Source organism: Hyperolius riggenbachi, chromosome 5, assembly GCF_040937935.1.
Source record: "Hyperolius riggenbachi isolate aHypRig1 chromosome 5, aHypRig1.pri, whole genome shotgun sequence".
In the NCBI taxonomy this organism is placed as follows: Eukaryota; Metazoa; Chordata; class Amphibia; order Anura; family Hyperoliidae; genus Hyperolius; species Hyperolius riggenbachi.
In genome coordinates, this window is record NC_090650.1 from 243,332,861 (window position 1) to 243,352,039 (window position 19,179).

The 19,179-nt window shown below is 40.5% G+C and overlaps 1 long non-coding RNA gene across 1 annotated transcript in view; it reads right to left on the reverse strand.

Annotated features, from left to right (window-relative positions):
* Positions 1 to 7,376: 7,376 nt before the first annotated feature.
* LOC137517600 (uncharacterized) overlaps positions 7,377 to 19,179 on the reverse strand; it is a 44,565-nt gene continuing 32,762 nt past the window's right edge. Inside the window, exon 2 of the long non-coding RNA XR_011020589.1 lies at positions 7,377 to 8,549. This is a non-coding gene — a long non-coding RNA (uncharacterized lncRNA). The remainder of the gene's footprint in view (positions 8,550 to 19,179) is intronic.

Below are 19,179 nucleotides of genomic sequence, written 5' to 3' on the forward strand. Positions count from 1 at the left end.
TCTAGGTTGCCTGGTGAATGATCCTGCTCTGCTAAGTGCTAGTTATATTTCTTTAATCTCCTTAGCGGTAATCCCGTGTCAGGCTCAGGATGGAAAGCCGAAGTACAGGGTGGTAATCCCGTGCCTGAGTGAGTTTCATGCAGGAGCTGCTGCAGACCTCTCTGTAGTATGTTTTTCTTCTTGTTTTTAGGGTGTAAAAGCTTGTGAAAAAATGTTATGGCTTTTGGACCTTAAATCTGGAAATAATCAAAACGCCAGAGAGGTTAAAAAAAAGAAGAGCAATTGTTAAATTGCTGGCAATTATAGTAATAAAAATGGCCAGAACATACCTCCCCCCACCACCAGAGCATGCACAGATCATTCTATATAAGAAATCTTAGGATTTTATTCATAATGCTGTATCTGTGAAGGTTAAGTCTGTGGACTTCAAAAGAATCAATGAGATACACTACTTAACACCTATTATTAGATTCTATGTTAGGGAAAGACTATACTGTCCAAAGAACATTTACCAATATATCTCTGAAACCCTAATACAGTAAATGCAATCTACTATATTGTCACTCAAAGAGAACTAAAATTATAATCAATTTGGCAGAGGGACTGTTTAAAGGGAGAAATTCTGCCATACCAGGTGACCCTGATTATGGTTACATTCCTTCAGAAATTTCAGAATGTTTTGCATCACTTGTTGGAAAAAAATCCAAAAATATGTCAAATGAAGAGGTGAGACATCTCACCAAATAAATTACAGCTGTTCATGAATCCCAATTTTCTACTACTGTTTTTAGGTTTTGTCTATATATAATTTGAATGGAAAATATATTGTTAAATATACATTAAGACAAATTAATGCAAATGAAAGGTGATCAATCTACAATTATTAAAGGTGTCACTAGGTTTGTAACCCAAGTCCACAAATTTTCATTCCATTCTGTTAGGTCTCAAAAAGATCAATGATCACAACGATACAAACAACACAGGATCAACAAATCTCTCAGGCTTATTATACACCTGGTCATAGCACCGAACTGTGCACTCATTTCTAGAACATAGCACTGGCGTTAAATTTAGACCTCTCTCTACTATTGGAAGTATTTTTATTTGTGGAAAACTGAGTTTAAGATGAAATACTTGGAATGTGAACACAATACGTTATTAACTATTACATTTAGGTTTGAAATAGTTTAAAATAGTCTAGTGATTGCTTAATCAAAAATCAGCAAGAAGTTAAAATATCTAGTTTAACAGGAAAAACCAGCAGGATGTTTAAAAAAATGTGTGTATGCATGAAAAGACATATTAGTATGTTTTACTTTTCCAAGTGATTTTTTCAGAACATCCTGCCTTGCAGCCTCTACCTCTGCTGTTTAAAGGGGCCAACGGGGCATAACAAGAAAGAATTTGTCCCCAAGCAAACCTTTTGGTGGTGACCCCACCCTCACAAAAAAAATTTCTTTGATAGTATTCCTTTAAGTGCTGCATTGTAGTTTATTGCTACACCAAGGTCTCCTTTACTTGGCTCATTGGTTGGGTAAGTACTAATATGACAATTTAAACAAACACAATAGCTATTGTGGAAAATACCTGTTGTTTAAAAATGCTGAATGGTGCCCCTGGGTTACTCCCATCTGTTTTTCACCTGATAGTATGTAACCAATGTCACATGGTTTGAACATTATATAAGACATGAATGTTAATAAGGATTAGAAGCATGACTCGGGCTTGTAAATTTGGATATCCATAAGCCAACATCAAAAAGAGGATTGGGATTACTATGTGAAAATATTGGGCCTTAGTCTGCCTTACTATTTGGTATCTACACAGTGGGGATCAGATAAAAAGTTTAATGGAAATCTTAATTTGGAAGAAAAAAAATCAAAGAATATATATATACTTTTTTTTCCATATCCTTCTTTTTATATTTGATCCTATATCCTCATTACTTCTGTATACTTCTAGAAAGAAATAAGAATGATCAATGACATGCAAAACACTGATGCACATTGTATACAAAAGTTTCCATCTTGAAAATGGACTAGTCAAATGCAGCAGGGGTACAACATTTGCTTAATTTGCTATAAGCTTGATGAATGTAGTTAAATTACTGTAAAATCTGAATTGACATTATTTGCCTCTCATTGACCATCCCTGGGAAGTACACATCTTTACCTTTTTATTTATTTCTTCTTCATTGATCTTCAGTTTCTTTTGTTTAACAGTCTTCTGTTCTTCCAGTTTTTTATTTTTCTACTAGTCTACCTAAGCCCATTTAAAAACGGGCTCTAGGTAGTGAAATAAGCCTGCCGCCGCGCGCCCACCTGCCCGCCCTGCTCCCTGGCCTGACCTCCCATCTCAATGTATGTCTGTACTGCGCACATGCACATGAATGATATTAACATCTGGACTCCTAAATAAATATATAGAGGTAAGCAAGTACTGGTCAAACAGGATGAAACGCATCACCCCACAGAGCCTTTTTCTTGTGCCTTTTTGATTTACATCACTCTGAAATTTACATTTTAACCTTCACTGTTTTGTAAATAGCAGTGGAGATTACAATACTAACTGGGGAGTGATGCAAAAGGCAAAGTGCTTAACATGTTGCTTCTTTGTACAGTTTGCTTTTCTTGAGTTTTTGAAGTTTTGAAAAACATTTTATGTTTGCTAGCATTTTAATGAAGAGGTTATTTTGAAGTGGCAGATGAACTTTAACAGAACGGTTTTTTTCTGCTTTCACCATTTACCATTTCTTTTAAAAGAAAAGTTGTTCTGCTCCGGGCAGAGAAATGCATTATTTTTTCAAAGATAAATGTGCTGCATGTCTGAATATTTTACAGTTCATAAATTACAGCTGCTTGGCCTTCCCTAGCTCATTCCTTCAGGAATAAGCCTTTCACTAGCAGATCTCAGTATATTCTGTCTTCCATAGACTTTATGATGATACATAAATGATGTTTCCCTTTTACAGGTGCCACTACTAACAAAGGTTTGTTATATTTAACTGTGTTGAAATTAGTGAGGGTCTGTTTTCTCTGTATGTCTTTTTGAAAAAAAATCTGTCTTTTTAGCCATTTGTATGTTCAGCAATAAATGCCTTATTTTCTGTCCAACAGCATCTGGTAACATTAAGATTAACGTATTTTCCGCCGTATAAGACGCACTTTTTCTCCCCAAAAAATGGGGAGAAAAAGTCCCTGCATGTTATAGGGCAAAGCCATGCCGGGGATTCCCTGCCTTTATGTGCCTGCTCCCTCCCTCCCCCTTGTGACTCCAGCCCCCCCCCTCCCCGGGTGTAGTGTTAATAGCAGCAAATCACTTTAGCCATGCTCCCGCAATGATTAAAGACCTCAGTGCACCCCCCACTAGCCTGCGCTCCCTCCCTTCTGTGTCTCTGCCCCCCCGGTGTTTTTGTGAATAGTGGCAGACGGCAGCTTACCTTCACAATGTGCCCGTATTGACTGCAGACATTAGTCTCCCCTGCACTTCTCACTCTAGTGAGTGGCTTGAACTATGCGTCATCAGTTCAAGCCACTCACTAGAGCGAGAAGTGCAGGGGAGACAGATGTCTGCAGTCAACCCGGGCACATTGCGAAGGTAAGCTGCTGTCTACCGCAACTCACTAAAACACTCGGGTGGGAGGGGGGGCAGAGACCCAAGGGGGAAGGAGCGCAGGTAGGTGGAGAGCTGAGGTCTTTAATCAATGCGGGAGCATGGACAAGGTGAGTTGCTATTAACACTACAGCCGGGGGGCCAGAACTCACAAGGAGGAGAGGGGAGGAAAGGGACACAGGAGGAACCATGGGAAATACATAGGCCATACATGAAGACACATGTAGAGACATGGGGGCGCAGGACAACACATGGGGTGCACAGGGAATGGAAGACACATAGGGAATACATTAGGACATATGGGGGGCACAGAAGGACACATGGTGCAGTGTTCTCCCCAGAATTTTTTTTCAGCTGGGTGACAGAAAAATGTAGCTGGGTGGCGCAAGACAGCGAATCACATCATCTGTGCGTACACACACAGAGGTGTAGTGCCAGATGATGCTGCGGCTATAGCTGCAATAACAATAACAATAATATTTATATAGCGCTTTTCTCCCTGGGGACTCAAAGCGCTGTGACCCTGCATTATGCAGTCTCAAAGGCTAGGGAAAAGAGGTGAGTTTTTAGCCTTTTTTTAAAGCTGTCCAGAGAAGGAGCCTCTCGTACTGATTGTGGAAGTGAGTTCCATAGAGTAGGGGCTGCATAGGAAAAGGCCCGAGCACCAAATGTTAAGTGTATCCTGGGAATAACCAGCTTCATCTTGTTGGCAGAGCGGAGGGTGCGTGGAGGGGCATAAAGTTCCAATAGATCCGCTATGTATTTGGGTCCCATGTGGTGTAGAGCCTTGAATGTCAGCAGGCAGATCTTAAAATTGATTCTCCATTTTACTGGCAACCAGTGAAGAGTTTGCAGTACTGGGGTGATGTGTGAGCTGCGGGGGGCATTGGCTAGGAGTCTGGCTGCAGCATTCTGTACTAGCTGTAAGGGGCGCAGAACCTTATCTGTAGATCCGATTAACAGGGCGTTGCAGTAGTCTAGGCGGGAGGATACAAATGCGTGAACCAGGGCAGGTAGGTCTTCAGCTGGGATAAGGTGTTTTATTTTCGCTATATTTCTTAGATGGAAGGAAGACTTGACGACAGCTGATACCTGCTGTCTGAGTTTTAGATTTCCATCCAGGATCACCCCCAGGTTTCGCACAGAGTCTTTATACTGTACAGTATCTCCCGCAATTGCTAGTTTGAGGTGGTGAGCGTTTTGAACTTTATCCATCATGTGTGGACCACCTACCACCAACACCTCTGTGTTGTCAGAGTTCAGCCTCAGCCAGCTGGTGTTCATCCAATTTTGTAAATCCACTAGACACGCATTTATGGATGCTGATGGGTCTTGGGTGCCAGGCTTGAAGGACAGATACAGTTGTGTGTCATCTGCATAACAATGGTATCCTAAACCATAGTTCTGGATTATTTTGCCCAGTGGGAGCATGCAGACTGCAAAGAGTAATGGTGATAGTACAGAACCCTGTGGAACTCCATAGGCAAGTGGCACTGGATTAGAGTAGTGTGTGCCCAGACATACTTGCTGTGTCCTGCCAGATAGGAAGGTCTGAAACCAGCTAAGAACAGTACCCCTTAGGCCACAGTAATTCTTCAGTCGCTGGATTAGTATTTCATGGTCCACAGTATCAAATGCTGCTGACAAGTCAAGAAGAATCAGAATTGAGCAATCACCCTTGTCCCGTGCAGTAAGTAGATCATTCATTACTCGGACTAATGCTGTTTCAGTGCTGTGCCTTTTCCTGAATCCTGACTGAAAAGTATCAAATATGTTGTTATCTGTAAGCCTGGCTTCTAGCTGGTTGGCGACTGCTTTCTCGATAACTTTTGATAGGAATGGTAAGTTCGACACAGGTCTGTAGTTGGTTACAGAATCAGGATCTAGTGATGGTTTCTTCAGGAGGGGTTTTATGATTGCTTTCTTTAGTTCTTCTGGGAAAAGTCCACTTTGCAAGGAGCACTGAGTGATTTTGTGAAGTGCTGGCCTGAACAGCGCTGGGCACTGCATTAAGGATCCAGTTGGGCCAGGATCCAGGTCGCAGGTAGTGGGGCGGAGACTTTGAATGAGAATTCCAAAATCTTCTACACTCAGAGTGTCAAAGACTTGCCATGGTGGTACGGTAGTAGGCATATGCAACGTCCAGTGGTCAATTGATGTTGTTGGTGTAATGCTGGCACGGATGGTAGACACCTTGTTTGAGAAGAAGGCAGAGAATTCTTCACACCTTTCCCTGGAGTATGTGGTTGGGGCTTTTAGGCAGGAAGGATTGCAGAGTGATTCCACTGTGTGGAAGAGTTGAGCAGCTCTGTTGTTGGCTGTAGATATTTTGTGCGAGATAAAGTCTGATTTTTTCTTGGTTATTGCTTGTTGGTATTGTCTGAGGTGTTGAACTAGGCTAGATTTGTGCTCCCCAGTCCCTGATTTACGCCACTGTCTTTCTAGTCTGCGCCCTTTCTTTTTTAGATCCATGATGGTTTTGTCAAACCAATTAGCTTTCTGCTTTTTGGTTGCTGATTTGGTGCGCCATGGGGCAATACTGTCAAGTGTTTCATATATTGTGTTGTTGTACTGGGTTACTAGAGAGTTTGGGTCCATTTGACTGTGGAGCAGATTTGTAAAATCCAGGTTGGCAGTTATCCTCTCCGGTGTTAATTTACTCAGGGGACGGGTTTTGATTGTTTCTTTAGGGAGCTGCTTGATAGGGTGATGTTCAACAGTAAACTGTATTATGTGATGGTCTGACCACACCACTGGGGTTACTGTTATGTTACTAATGTCCATTCCGAGGTGGAACAGTAAGTCTAGCGTATGCCCTCCTCTGTGAGTAGCTGATTTTACAACTTGTGTGAAGCCTAGTCCACCCATGAGATTTATTAGTTCATTTGCATGCTATAGTCTACACCCTGTGTAAAGGTAATTTGCAGTTCCAGCGATTGCCAGACCCAGAAATAGTTCTCCCTCCGAGTTGCTACGTCTCAGATGGGGAATAGTATTAATGCCACCCAGTGATTCAGCGGCAGCAGGGTGAGTCAGTGGGCTTGCCCTGTGCCCAACTGACCGGGCAGTGTACTAATACATATCTGCGGGACGGAAATGTAGGGCTGGATACTTCCATAAGAGCATTGCCAAGGGCCTCTGACAGGGGGTGCGCGCACAAACACGCACGCACGCATGCATGCACACACATATCCATTCACACAATTCAATGATAGAAAATATAAAAAGGTTGGTTTGGGAAAAAAATGGAATACAAAACAAATCCAGCTGAAATGGAACTGCAATGTAGGTTAGCACTGCTTTATAGAATTTCTGAACATTCCTCGACCTTATAAGAACTAAAATGCTTTGGCTATGAAACATAGAACAAATACTAAAACAAAGGCTTATGCACACAATCCCTAATACTAGCAATAACCAGCAGCATAGCAAAAACTTAATCTTACAGGCATTTTAGCAGCACATGAGGAGGCGGGCCAGTTTGGACTACAGTGAATATTCATAAGGATGAGAGGTTCGCAGCTCAGAACTCTCCTTGCGTCAATGTCAGCAGCATAGAGTGTGAGGAAGATCGTCTGCTGTATTCTGTACAGCTCTGCTGCCATCTAGAGGATCCAGCCTGAATTACAACATTCAAAGTTTCCTGCATTATTGGAAAATAGGACTTTTGCACTCTGCAATAAGTGTGTGCTGGGGCTTTAAGAAACAACAGTATACTTGAGCAAAGTACTATATAGCCCACAAATTAGCACTCCACATGTATATGCATATAACACATTTTATTCCAATACTCAATAGTCACTACAATCATTAAAACCAATTAAAAAGCAAAAAATCCTCTCCACAATTGGCTACATAGGCATCAATTCTATCCCAATATAATCAAGTAATCAATGGCGTATTAATATCACCTAGTAACCTAAGGTGTTCAATTTGAGCTGCCTATAGGTTATGGGTTCACTAGTATTGCATCAGAAAAACAGTGTGTAAATGGTGCATATGAGGAATAGCAACATCATCCATTCTAGTAAACATACAAATAAAGTGCATATAGGAAGCAGTGTGTTTGATAAGGGATTGACAGGTGCAGTGATGAGGTTACTATGATTGCAAGAGCAATAGGTAGTGCAAAAATTAGAGGCAATACTATACCCAGACTAAGCTATATATGGGATTGGCGTGGAGAGGTGAAGGGAGCCCCCAGCAGACAACTCCACCGGTTCTGTCTTTTCCGTGGCGTCCAAGCCGCTTTATCAAGAGATGCTGGGAGTATCTCCTAGTTTGTTTGGCATCTAGCGGCAATATATATAGTGACAGGGATGGTCACATGTGCGCGCTGCCATCAGCCACACATGTGACTAACCAGAAGTGATGTCACCAACCAATCAGAGGCGCTTCCTGTTAGCACGGAACGGAACCACACTGGAATGCAGGAAGTAGGTATGTATATAGATAGCATGCAAAAAAAGTGCTATGTGACACTGTAAATCCCAAATTGGCCACTACTAGATAGAGAAATAATCGTTATGCATAGGTATAGATCATACATATATTTAACAAAGTATATCAAAGACTTTAGAACATATGAATATTTTTTTGCATACAGTGTATTTCAGCATTTAAAGGGACATGCATAATAATGTCCATCAGTCCATAGCAAGATTGCAGTTCCAGTCCATGGATCCTCCAGTGGTAATCAAAAGTGTAAACACTGCAGATAGCGATGCAAATGTCCCAAAAGAGTTTATCTTGTAGAGCTAAAGGGGTCCAGCCTGTTTAAAAGGCCGGCAAAATCATTCCAGAAGATCCAGATTACAGCAGTCCATGACATTACAAACTCCAGCACAAAGATATAAGAGAAGTCCAGCACAGAGGTACATCTCACAATAGGTGGTTATATACATCAAAATCCCCACATCACATTGTATATATGATATCTGAAAAACAAACAAAACAATATTAGGTATCTGGCATTATTATAGAAAAGCAGAGAATTCTAGATCCTCGTTAAGGCCCTAGGGGATTTGGTATCTAGATTGTATATCCATCTGGCCTCTTTTTGTAGCAATTTGGTCTCAATATCTCCCTTATGAATGGAGCTTTTGATTTGTTCCAAACCATAGATTTGTATATTTGCATACGAAGGATTATGTACACGTAAAAAATGGTCAGCAACAGATGTGAGTGTTTTCCCATCATTATAGTCCCTCTCCGCTAATCTGATGTTTGACATTTGTTGTTGTATGCGTTTCTTCAGGGCATTTTTTGTCTGGCCTATATACAGCTTGGGACATGTACATTTGAGAGCATAGATGACTCCAGTGGATTTACAGTTAATGTATTGTTTTAGGGTATAACTTCTAGAGCCAGATGAGTCATTAATAGATTTGTGTTGTCTCACAAATGGACATACGTTGCAGTCCCCACAACCATAACTTCCAGACACCAGGGGACTCTTCCTTTTACCTGTAATGTTTCTAAAGTGGCTAGGACAAAGTTACAGATGGAGAACATCGTTGGTTCGCGTTCGCAACCGAACGCAAACTTTATGCGAGTTTGACCCGCCCCCTATACTACATCATTGGGCTAAACTTTGACCCTCTACATCACAGTCAGCAGACACATGGCAGCCAATCAGGCTGAACCTCACCACACCCCTTATAAAAGGCAGCAGCGTCGTCCATTTTCTCACTCTGCCTACTGCTGTTATTAGTGAAAGAAGGAAGAGAGGTTGCTGCAGAGATAGGGAAAGCTTAGTTAGGCTTTTGTTAGCTTGCTCTTTGCTGATATTTATTGCTAAAAAGCACCACCAAAACAGCTCTTTTGAGAGCTAATGTTCTTGTGATGTGTGTTTTTTTGTGTGTGGCCCACTGACACTTGCATATACAGCCCTGCCTGCCGCAGCTGGCCCTTGCTAATTGCTATACTGTGCCAGCTGCACATTGTACTGTAATACCAGTCACTGTATACCTTTCACTGCACCTGTGTGACAGCACGCAGTTTTATATACCAGTCACTGCATACCTGTTCACTGCACCTATGTGACCACACGCTGTTTTATATACCAGTCTATGCATACCTGTTAACTGCACCTGTGTGACAGCTGCGCATTTTATTGTAATACCAGTCACTTTACAGCTTTCACTGCACCTGTGTGACAGCATACAGTTTTATATACCAGTCACTGCATACCTGTTCACTGCACCTATTTGAACAAACGCTGTTTTATATACCAGTCCGTGCATACCTGTTAACTGCACCTGTGTGACAGCTGCACATTGTATTGTAATACCAGTCACTGTACAGCTTTTACTGCACCTGTGTGACAGCATACAGTTTTATGTACCAGTCACTGCATACCTGTTCACTGCACCTATTTGAACAGACGCTGTTTTATATACCAGTCCGTGCATACCTGTTAACTGCACCTGTGTGACAGCTGCACATTGTATTGTAATACCAGTCGCTGTACAGCTTTCACTGCACCTGTGTGACAGCACACAGTTTTATATACCAGTCACTGCATACCTGTTCACTGCAGCTATTTGAACAAATGCTGTTTTATATACCAGTCCGTGCATACCTGTTAACTGCAGCTGTGTGACAGCTGCACATTGTATTGTAATACCAGTCACTGCATACCTTTCACTGCTTCTGTGACTGCACATTGTATTATACCAGCAGTCAGTGTAAACCTTTCACTGCACCTATGTGACTGTACATTGTTCTACCAACAGTCACTGCATACCTTTTCACTGCACCTGTGTGACTGCACATTGTTCTACCAGCAGTCACTGCATACCTTTTCACTGCACCTGTGTGACTGCATTGTTCTACCAGCAGTCAATGCATACCTTTCACTGCACCTGTGTGACTGCACATTGTTATACCAGCAGTCACTGCATACCTTTCACTGCATCTGTGTGACTACACATTGTATTATATACCAGCAGTCAGTGTGTGTGACCAGTGTGACCAGCAGTCACCTGTGTGACTGCACATTGTTATACCAGCAGTCACTGCATAACTTCCACTGCATTTGTGTGACCACATTATATACCAGGAGTCAGTGCATTTTCACTGCACCTGTGTGACTGCACATTGTTATACCAGCAGTCACTGTATATCTTTTCACTGCACCTGTGTGACTGCACATTGTATTAGTCAAGTCAGTGCATACCTTCCACTTCACTGCCCCCAATATGGACAAAACAACAGGCAGAGGCAGGCCACCCGGCAGGCCTGTTCGAGGTTGTGCTGAGGTGATTTTGTGCGGCCCTGGACCAAAGAACAGTGTTTAGAAGGCACGTGCCATCAACTTCCAAGATCGTCAGGACATAGTTAACTATTTAACACAGAACACCTCATCTTTCGCAGCTACCAGTGCTACTACAAGCACCACATCTGCTCCATTTGACACTTCGCTGGAGTTATTTGGTGGGGACTTAACTGATTCACAGCCATTATTGTTACAACAAGATGAAGGCGCCAAGCAAGATACACCACCTCATTAGTGTTGATCGAACAGTGTTTGCCACTGTTCGTTATTCCCCGAATATCGGGGTGTTCGGGTTCGGCTCAAGCTCAGCCGAACACCTCATGGTGCTCGGCTGTACTGTTTCGGGGGCCCGCTCAGTGACATTTTGGGGGGTCTGGAGGAGATGCAGCATGAGGGGAAAGCCATGGCCACAGTCGGCGGGGGAGGGGGACGGCCTCCAGCTTAAGTTAGTGCACTGTGCGGGGCAGGCAGCGGCGGGCAGATACATGTGTGGGCAGCAGGCAGCGGCGGGCAGATACATGTGTGGGCAGCAGGCAGATACATACTTTCCGCGTGTTCCACCGCGTACTCCTCGCTGTAGCGTCTGACGTCACATCTGGCAGATACATACCTTCCATGCATTCCACTGCATACTCCTTGCTCTAGCGTCTGACGTTACTTGCCGGAAGTGAAGTCAGACGCTACAGCGAGGAGTATGCGGTGGAACGCACGGAAGGTATGTATCTGCCTGCCGCTGCCCGCTGCCCACACATGTATAACCAATGCCCTTGTGAGCTTATTATCTAAAGGAATGTGTATCTTTTGCAGGTTTTACTATTTGTATGTGAAAGAGGAAGTTTGAATGGTAAAAAATAAAAATGTATGGAATATTTAAATTCCAACAATTTAGTCTTGAAAACTTGCTAAAAACATCAGCTTTTTTAAAACCAACTCTTGCAGCTTTATTTCTACTTCTTTAAGTTCAAGTGCCTCCTCACATGCATGGCCTCCTCCATTTCCCTCAATAGCCGTGCCAAACCTCAACAGATTGCTAGATTATACGATTACTTTACAGCAACCTCAAATGTAAAATAAATGAACCTAAAAATATCTCCAGACGGCAAAAAAATGCCCACATAAGCGGTTATAACAACATCCAATACTTATTGTTTCTGGAGATTGTGTTAAGATCACATGGAATATTAGTCAAAAGATACAAAATTATTCCTGCACTTACACATATTAAACATGTGGTTGCTGTATATTTTACAATATGCAATGGTTATAGCTCTCTTTGTTACTTTAGTTCTCTCATAATGATATACCAGACTGGATTCAAAGATACTTTCTTCTGCATCTGTTTGAATAACATATGTATGTTTATAATACCTCAATAAATACTAGTGTGGGGGGGAAACAATGACAGGCTACAGAAATTGAGCTGTAGGAACAAGTGAGAGCCACGAGGAAGTATAACCACCAAGGACTGCTCTTCCTACATACCAGAAGAAGGTAAATAACCAAAAAAGCATACACTCATTTGCTTTAGAGGGAAAGACTTTTCTCATACATTTTCCTCTTGTCATTGTTTTATCTTCTATAAATACTATAAACAAAAACAACACTCAAAGAAATCTATAGATAATGACCTTAGGGAGCTTTTCACACTGGGCTATTGCGTTGCGGTAAATTCATTGCACCACACCACCGGGCAATAAGGGTGTATGGGAGGGTTCACACTCCCCACATTGCGGTGTGCTGCTCCGGAAGTGCTCTATCTAACGCAAGCGCATACCGACATTACTGGGCAGCTCCTGCAGTGATCTGCGTCGGACCAGATGTCATGTAGGTCTATGGTCATGCGCCTGAAAAAGACCTGCCTAAAGACTAAGACAAGTGTAATGCACAAATAATAGACAGTAAAACAAGTCAAAATGACAAATCCATAGCAAGGAACCAAAATGAACAGTAACTAAAGACACCAAAGAGAGATAACCAATGCCCCTGTGAGCTTATTATCTAAAGGAATGTGTATATTTTGCAGGTTTTACTATTTGTATGTGAAAGAGGAAGTTTGAATGGTAAAAAATTAAAATGTATGGAATGTTTGAATTCCAACAATTTAGTCTTGAAATCTTGCTAAAAAAAATCAGCTTTTTTAAAATCAACTCTTGCAGATTTATTTCTACTTCTTTAAGTTCAAATGCCTTCTCACATGCATGGCCTCCTCCATTTCCCCTCAATAGCCATGCCACCCCTCACCAGATTGCTAGATTATATGATTACTTTACAGCAACTTCAAATGGAAAAAAGATTAACCTAAAAATATCTCCAGACAGCAAAAAAATGCCCACATAAGCGGTTATAAAAACATCCAATACTTATTGTTTCTAGAGACTATGTTAAGATCACATGGAATATTAGTCAAAAGATACAAAATGATTCCTGCACTTACACATATGAAACATGTGGTTGCTGTATATTTTACAATATGCAATGGTTATAGCTCTCTTTGTCACTTTAGTTCTCTCATAGTGATATTCCAGACTGGATTAAAAGATACTTTTTCTGCATCTGTTTGAATAACATATGCATGTTTATAATACCTCAATTAATACTAGTGTGAAAAAAAACAATGAAAGGCTACAGAAATTGAGCTGTAGGAACAAGTGAGAGCCACGAGGAAGTATAACCACCAAGGACTGCACTTTCTACATATCAGAAGAAGGTAAATCACCCAAAAAAGCATACACTAATTTGCTTTAGAGGGAAAGACCTGTTCTCATACATTTTCTTCTTGTCATTGTTTTATCATCTATAAATACTATATTCAAAAATTACATACAAAGAAATCTATATATAATGACCTTAGGGGCCTTTTAACACTGGGGCGTTGTGGTGCGGTAAATTTATTGCACCACGCCACCGGGCAATAAGAGTGTATGGGGGACTTTACACTCCCCATATTGTGGTACGCTGCTCCGGAAGTGCTCTATCTAACACAAGCGCATACCTTCATTACTGGGCGGCTCCTGCAGTGATCTGCGTCGGACCAGAAGTCATGTAGGTCTATGGTCATGCGCCTGAAAAAGACCTGCCTAAAGACTAAGACAAGTGTAATGCACAAATAATAGACAATACAACAAGTCAAAATGACAAATCCATAGCGATGAACCAAAATGAACAGTAACTAAAGACACCAAAGAGAGATTACCAATCCCCTTGTGAGCTTATTATCTAAAGCAATGTGTATCGTTTGCAGGTTTTACTATTTGTATGTGAAAGAGGAAGTTTGAATGGTAAAAAATTAAAATGTATGGAATGTTTGAATTCCAACAATTTAGTCTTGAAATCATGCTAACAAAAAATAAGCTTTTTTAAAATCAACTCTTGCAGCTTTATTTCTACTTCTTTAGGTTCAAACGCCTCCTCACATGCATGGCCTCCTCCATTTCCCCTCAATAGCCATGCCACCCCTCACCAGATTTCTAGATTATATGATTACTTTACAGCAACCTCAAATGGAAAAAAAATAACCTAAAAATATCTCCAGACGGCAAAAAATGCCCACATAAGCGGTTATAACAACATTCAATACTTATTGTTTCTGGAGACTATGTTAAGATCACATGGAATATTAGTCAAAAGATACAAAATTATTCCTGCACTTACACATATGAAACAGGTGGTTGCTGTATATTTTACAATATGCAATGGTTATAGCTCTCTTTGTCACTTTAGTTCTCTCATGGTGATGTACCAGACTGGATTCATAGATACTTTTTTCTGCATTTGATTGAATAACATATGTATGTTTATAATACCTCAATAAATACTAGTGGGGGGGGGGGGGGACAATGACAGGCTACAGAAATGGAGCTGTAGGACCAAGTGAGAGCCACTAGGAAGTATAACCACCAAGGACTGCTCTTCCTACATACCAGAAGAAGGTACATAACCCAAAAAAGCATACACTCATTTGCTTTAGAGGGAAAGACCTTTTCTCATACATTTTCCTCTTGTCATTGTTTTATCTTCTATAAATACTATATACAAAAATAACACACAAAGAAATCTATAGATAATGACCTTAGGGGCCTTTTCAGACTCGGGCGTTGTGGTGCGGTAAATGTATTGCACCACGCCACCGGGCAATAAGAGTGTATGGGGGAGCTCACACTCCCCACATTGCGGTGCGCTGCTCCGGAAGTGCTCTATCCTACGCAAGTCCATACCTTCATTACTGGGCGGCTGCTGCAGTGACCTGCGTCGGACCAGAAGTCATGTAGGTCTATGGTCATGCGCCTTAAAAAGACCTGCCTAAAGACTAAGACAAGTGTAATGCACAAATAATAGACAATAAAACAAGTCAAAATGACAAATCCATAGCGAGGAACCAAAATGAACAGTAACTAAAAAGACACCAAAGAGAGATAACCAATGCCCCTGTGAGCTTATTATCTAAAGGAATGTGTATATTTTGCAGGTTTTACTATTTGTATGTGAAAGAGGAAGTTTGAATGGTAAAAAATTAAAATGTATGGAATGTTTAAATTCCAACAATTTAGTCTTGAAATCTTGCTAAAATAAATCAGCTTTTTTAAAATCAACTCTTTCAGCTTTATTTCTACTTCTTTAAGTTCAAACGCCTCCTCACATGCATGGCCTCCTCCATTTCCCCTCAGTAGCCATGCCACCCCTCACCAGATTGCTAGACTATATGATTACTTTACAGCAACCTCAAATGAAAAAAAAATTAACCTAAAAATATCTCCAGACAGCAAAAAAATGCCCACATAAGCGGTTATAACAACATCCAATACTTTTTGTTTCTGGAGACTGCACTAAGTTCACATGAAATATTAGTCAAAAGATACAACATTTTTCCTGCACTTACACATATGAAACGTGTGGTTGCTGTATTTTTTACAATATGCAAGTTATAGCTCTCTTTGTTACTTTAGTTCTCTCATATTGATATACCAGACTGGATTAAAAGATACTTTTTTCTGCATCTGTTTGAATAACATGTATGTTTATAATACCTCAATAAATACTAGTGGGGAAAAAAACGACAGGCTACAGAAATGGAGCTGTAGGAACAAGTGAGAGCCACGAGGAAGTATAACCACCAAGGACTGCATTTCCTACATACCAGAAGAAGGTAAATCACCGAAAAAAGCATACACTCATTTGCTTTAGAGGTAAAGACCTTTTCTCATACATTTTCCTCTTGTCATTGTTTTATCTTCTATAAATACTATAAACAAAAATAACACACAAAGAAATCTATAGATAATGACCTTAGGGGCCTTTTCACACTGGGGCATTGCGGTGCAGTAAATTCATTGCACCACACCTCCAGGCAATAAGAGTGCATGGGAGAGTTTACACTCCCCACATTACGGTGCGCTGCTCCGGAAGTGCTCTATCTAACGCAAGCGCATACCTACATTACTGGTTGGCTCCTGCAGTGATCTGCGTCGGACCGGAAGTCATGTAGGTCTATGGTCATGCGCCTGAATAAGAGCTGCCTAAAGACTAAGACAAGTGTAATGCACAAATAATAGACAATACAACAAGTCAAAATGACAAATCCATAGCGATGAACCAAAATGAACAGTACCTAAAGACACCAAAGAGAGATAACCAATGCCCTTGTGAGCTTATTATCTAAAGGAATGTGTATATTTTGCAGGTTTTACTATTTGTAAGTAAAAAAGGAAGTTTGAATGCTAAAAAAATTAAATGTATGGAATGTTTAAATTCCAACAATTTAGTCTTGAAATCCTGCTAAAAAATCAGCTTTATTTCTACTTCTTCAAGTTCCTTCTTCAAGTTCCTCACATGCATGGCCTCCTCCATTTCCCCTCAATAGCCATGCCACACCTCACCAGATTGCTAGATTATATAATTACTTTACAGCAACTTCAAATGGAAAAAAAATAACATAAAAATATCTCCAGACGGCAAAAAAATGCCCACATAAGCAGTTATAACAACATCCAATACTTATTGTTTCTGGAGACTGTGTTAAGATCACTTGGAATGTTAGTCAAAATACACAAAATTATTTCTGCACTTACACATATGAAACAGGTGGTTTCTGTATATTTTACAATATGCAATGGCTATAGCTCTCTTTGTTACTGTAGTTCTCTCATACTGATATACCAGACTGGATTCAAAGGAACTTTTTCTGCATCTGTTTGAATAACATATGTATGTTTATAATGCCTCAATAAATACTAGTGGGGGGAAAAAATGATCACAGGCTACAGAAATGGAACTGTAGGAACAAGTGAGAGCCACGAGGAAGCATAACCACCAAGGACTGCATTTCCTACATACCAGAAAAAGGTAAATCACCCAAAAAAACATACACTAATTTGCTGTAGAGGGAAAGACCTGTTCTCATACATTTTCCTCTTGTTATTGTTTTATCTTCTATAAATACTATATACAAAAATAACATACAAAGAAATCTATAGATAATGACCATAGGAGCCTTTTCACACTGGGGCGTTGTGGTACGGTAAATTTATTGCACCACACAATACGAGTGTATGAGAGGGTTCACACTCCCCACATTGCGGTGCACTGCTCCGGAAGTGCTCTATCTAACGCAAGCGCATATCTTTATTACTGGGCGGCTGCTGCTGTGACCTGCGTCGGACCAGAAGTCATGTAGGTCTATGGTCATGCGCCTGAAAAAGACCTGCCTAAAGACTAAGACAAGTGTAATGCACAAATAATAGACAATACAACAAGTCAAAATGACAAATCCATAGCGATGAACCAAAATGAACAGTAACTAAAGACACCAAAGAGAGATAACCAATGCCCTTGTGAGCTTATTATCTAAAGCAATGTGTATCGTTTGCAGGTTTTATTGTTTGTATGTGAAAGAGGAAGTTTGAATGGTAAAAAATTAAAATGTATGGAATGTTTGAATTCCAACGATTTAGTCTTGAAATCTTGCTAACAAAAAATCAGCTTTTTTAAAATCAACCCTTGCAGCTTTATTTCTACTTCTTTAAGATCAAACGCCTCCTCACATGCATGGCCTCCTCCATTTCCCCTCAATAGCCATGCCACCCCTCACCAGATTGATAGATTATATGATTACTTTACAGCAACCTCAAATAGAAAAAAAATGAACCTAAAAATATCTCCAGACGGCAAAAAAATGCCCACATAAGCTGTTATAACAACATTCAATACATATTGTTTCTGGAGACTGTGTTAAGATCACATGAAATATTAGTCGAAAGATACAAAATTATTCCTGCACTTACACATATGAAACATGTGGTTGCTGTATATTTTACAATATGCAATGGTTATAGCTCTCTTTGTCACTTTAGTTCTCTCATAGTGATATACCAGACTGGATTCAAAGATACTTTTTTCTGCATCTGTTTGAATAACATATGTATGTTTATAATACCTCAATAAATACTAGTGGGGGGAACAATGACAGGCTACAGAAATGGAGCTGTAGGAACAAGTGAGAGCCACTAGGAAGTATAACCACCAAGGGCTGCTCTTCCTACATACCAGAAGAAGGTAAATAACCCAAAAAAGCATACACTCATTTGCTTTAGAGGGAAAGACCTTTTCTCATACATTTTCCTCTTGTCATTGTTTTATCTTTTATAAATACTATAAACAAAAATAACACACAAAGAAATCTATAGATAATGACCTTAGGGGCCTGTTCAGACTCGGGCGTTGCGGTGCGGTAAATTTATTGCACCACGCCACCGGGCAATAAGAGTGTATGGGGGAGCTCACAAACCCCACATTGCGGTCCGCTGCTCCGGAAGTGCTCTATCTAACGCAAGTCCATACCTTCATTACTGGGTGGTTCCAGCAGTGATTTGCGTCAGACCAGACGTCATGTAGGTTTATGGTCATGCGCCTGAAAAAGACCTGCTTAAAGACTAAGACAAGTGTAATGCACAAATAATAGACAATAAAACAAGTCAAAATGACAAATCCATAGCGAGGAACCAAAATGAACAGTAACTAAAGACACCAAAGAGAGATAACCAATGCCCCTGTAAGCTTATTATCTAAAGGAATGTGTATCTTTTGCAGGTTTTACTATTTGTATGTGAAAGAGGAAGTTTGAATGGTAAAAAATTAAAATGTATGGAATGTTTGAATTCCAACAATTTAGTCTTGAAATCTTGCTAACAAAAAATCAGCTTTTTTAAAATCAACTCTTGCAGCTTTATTTCTACTTCTTTAGGTTCAAACGCCTCCTCACATGCATGCCCTCCTCCATTTCCCCTCAATAGCCA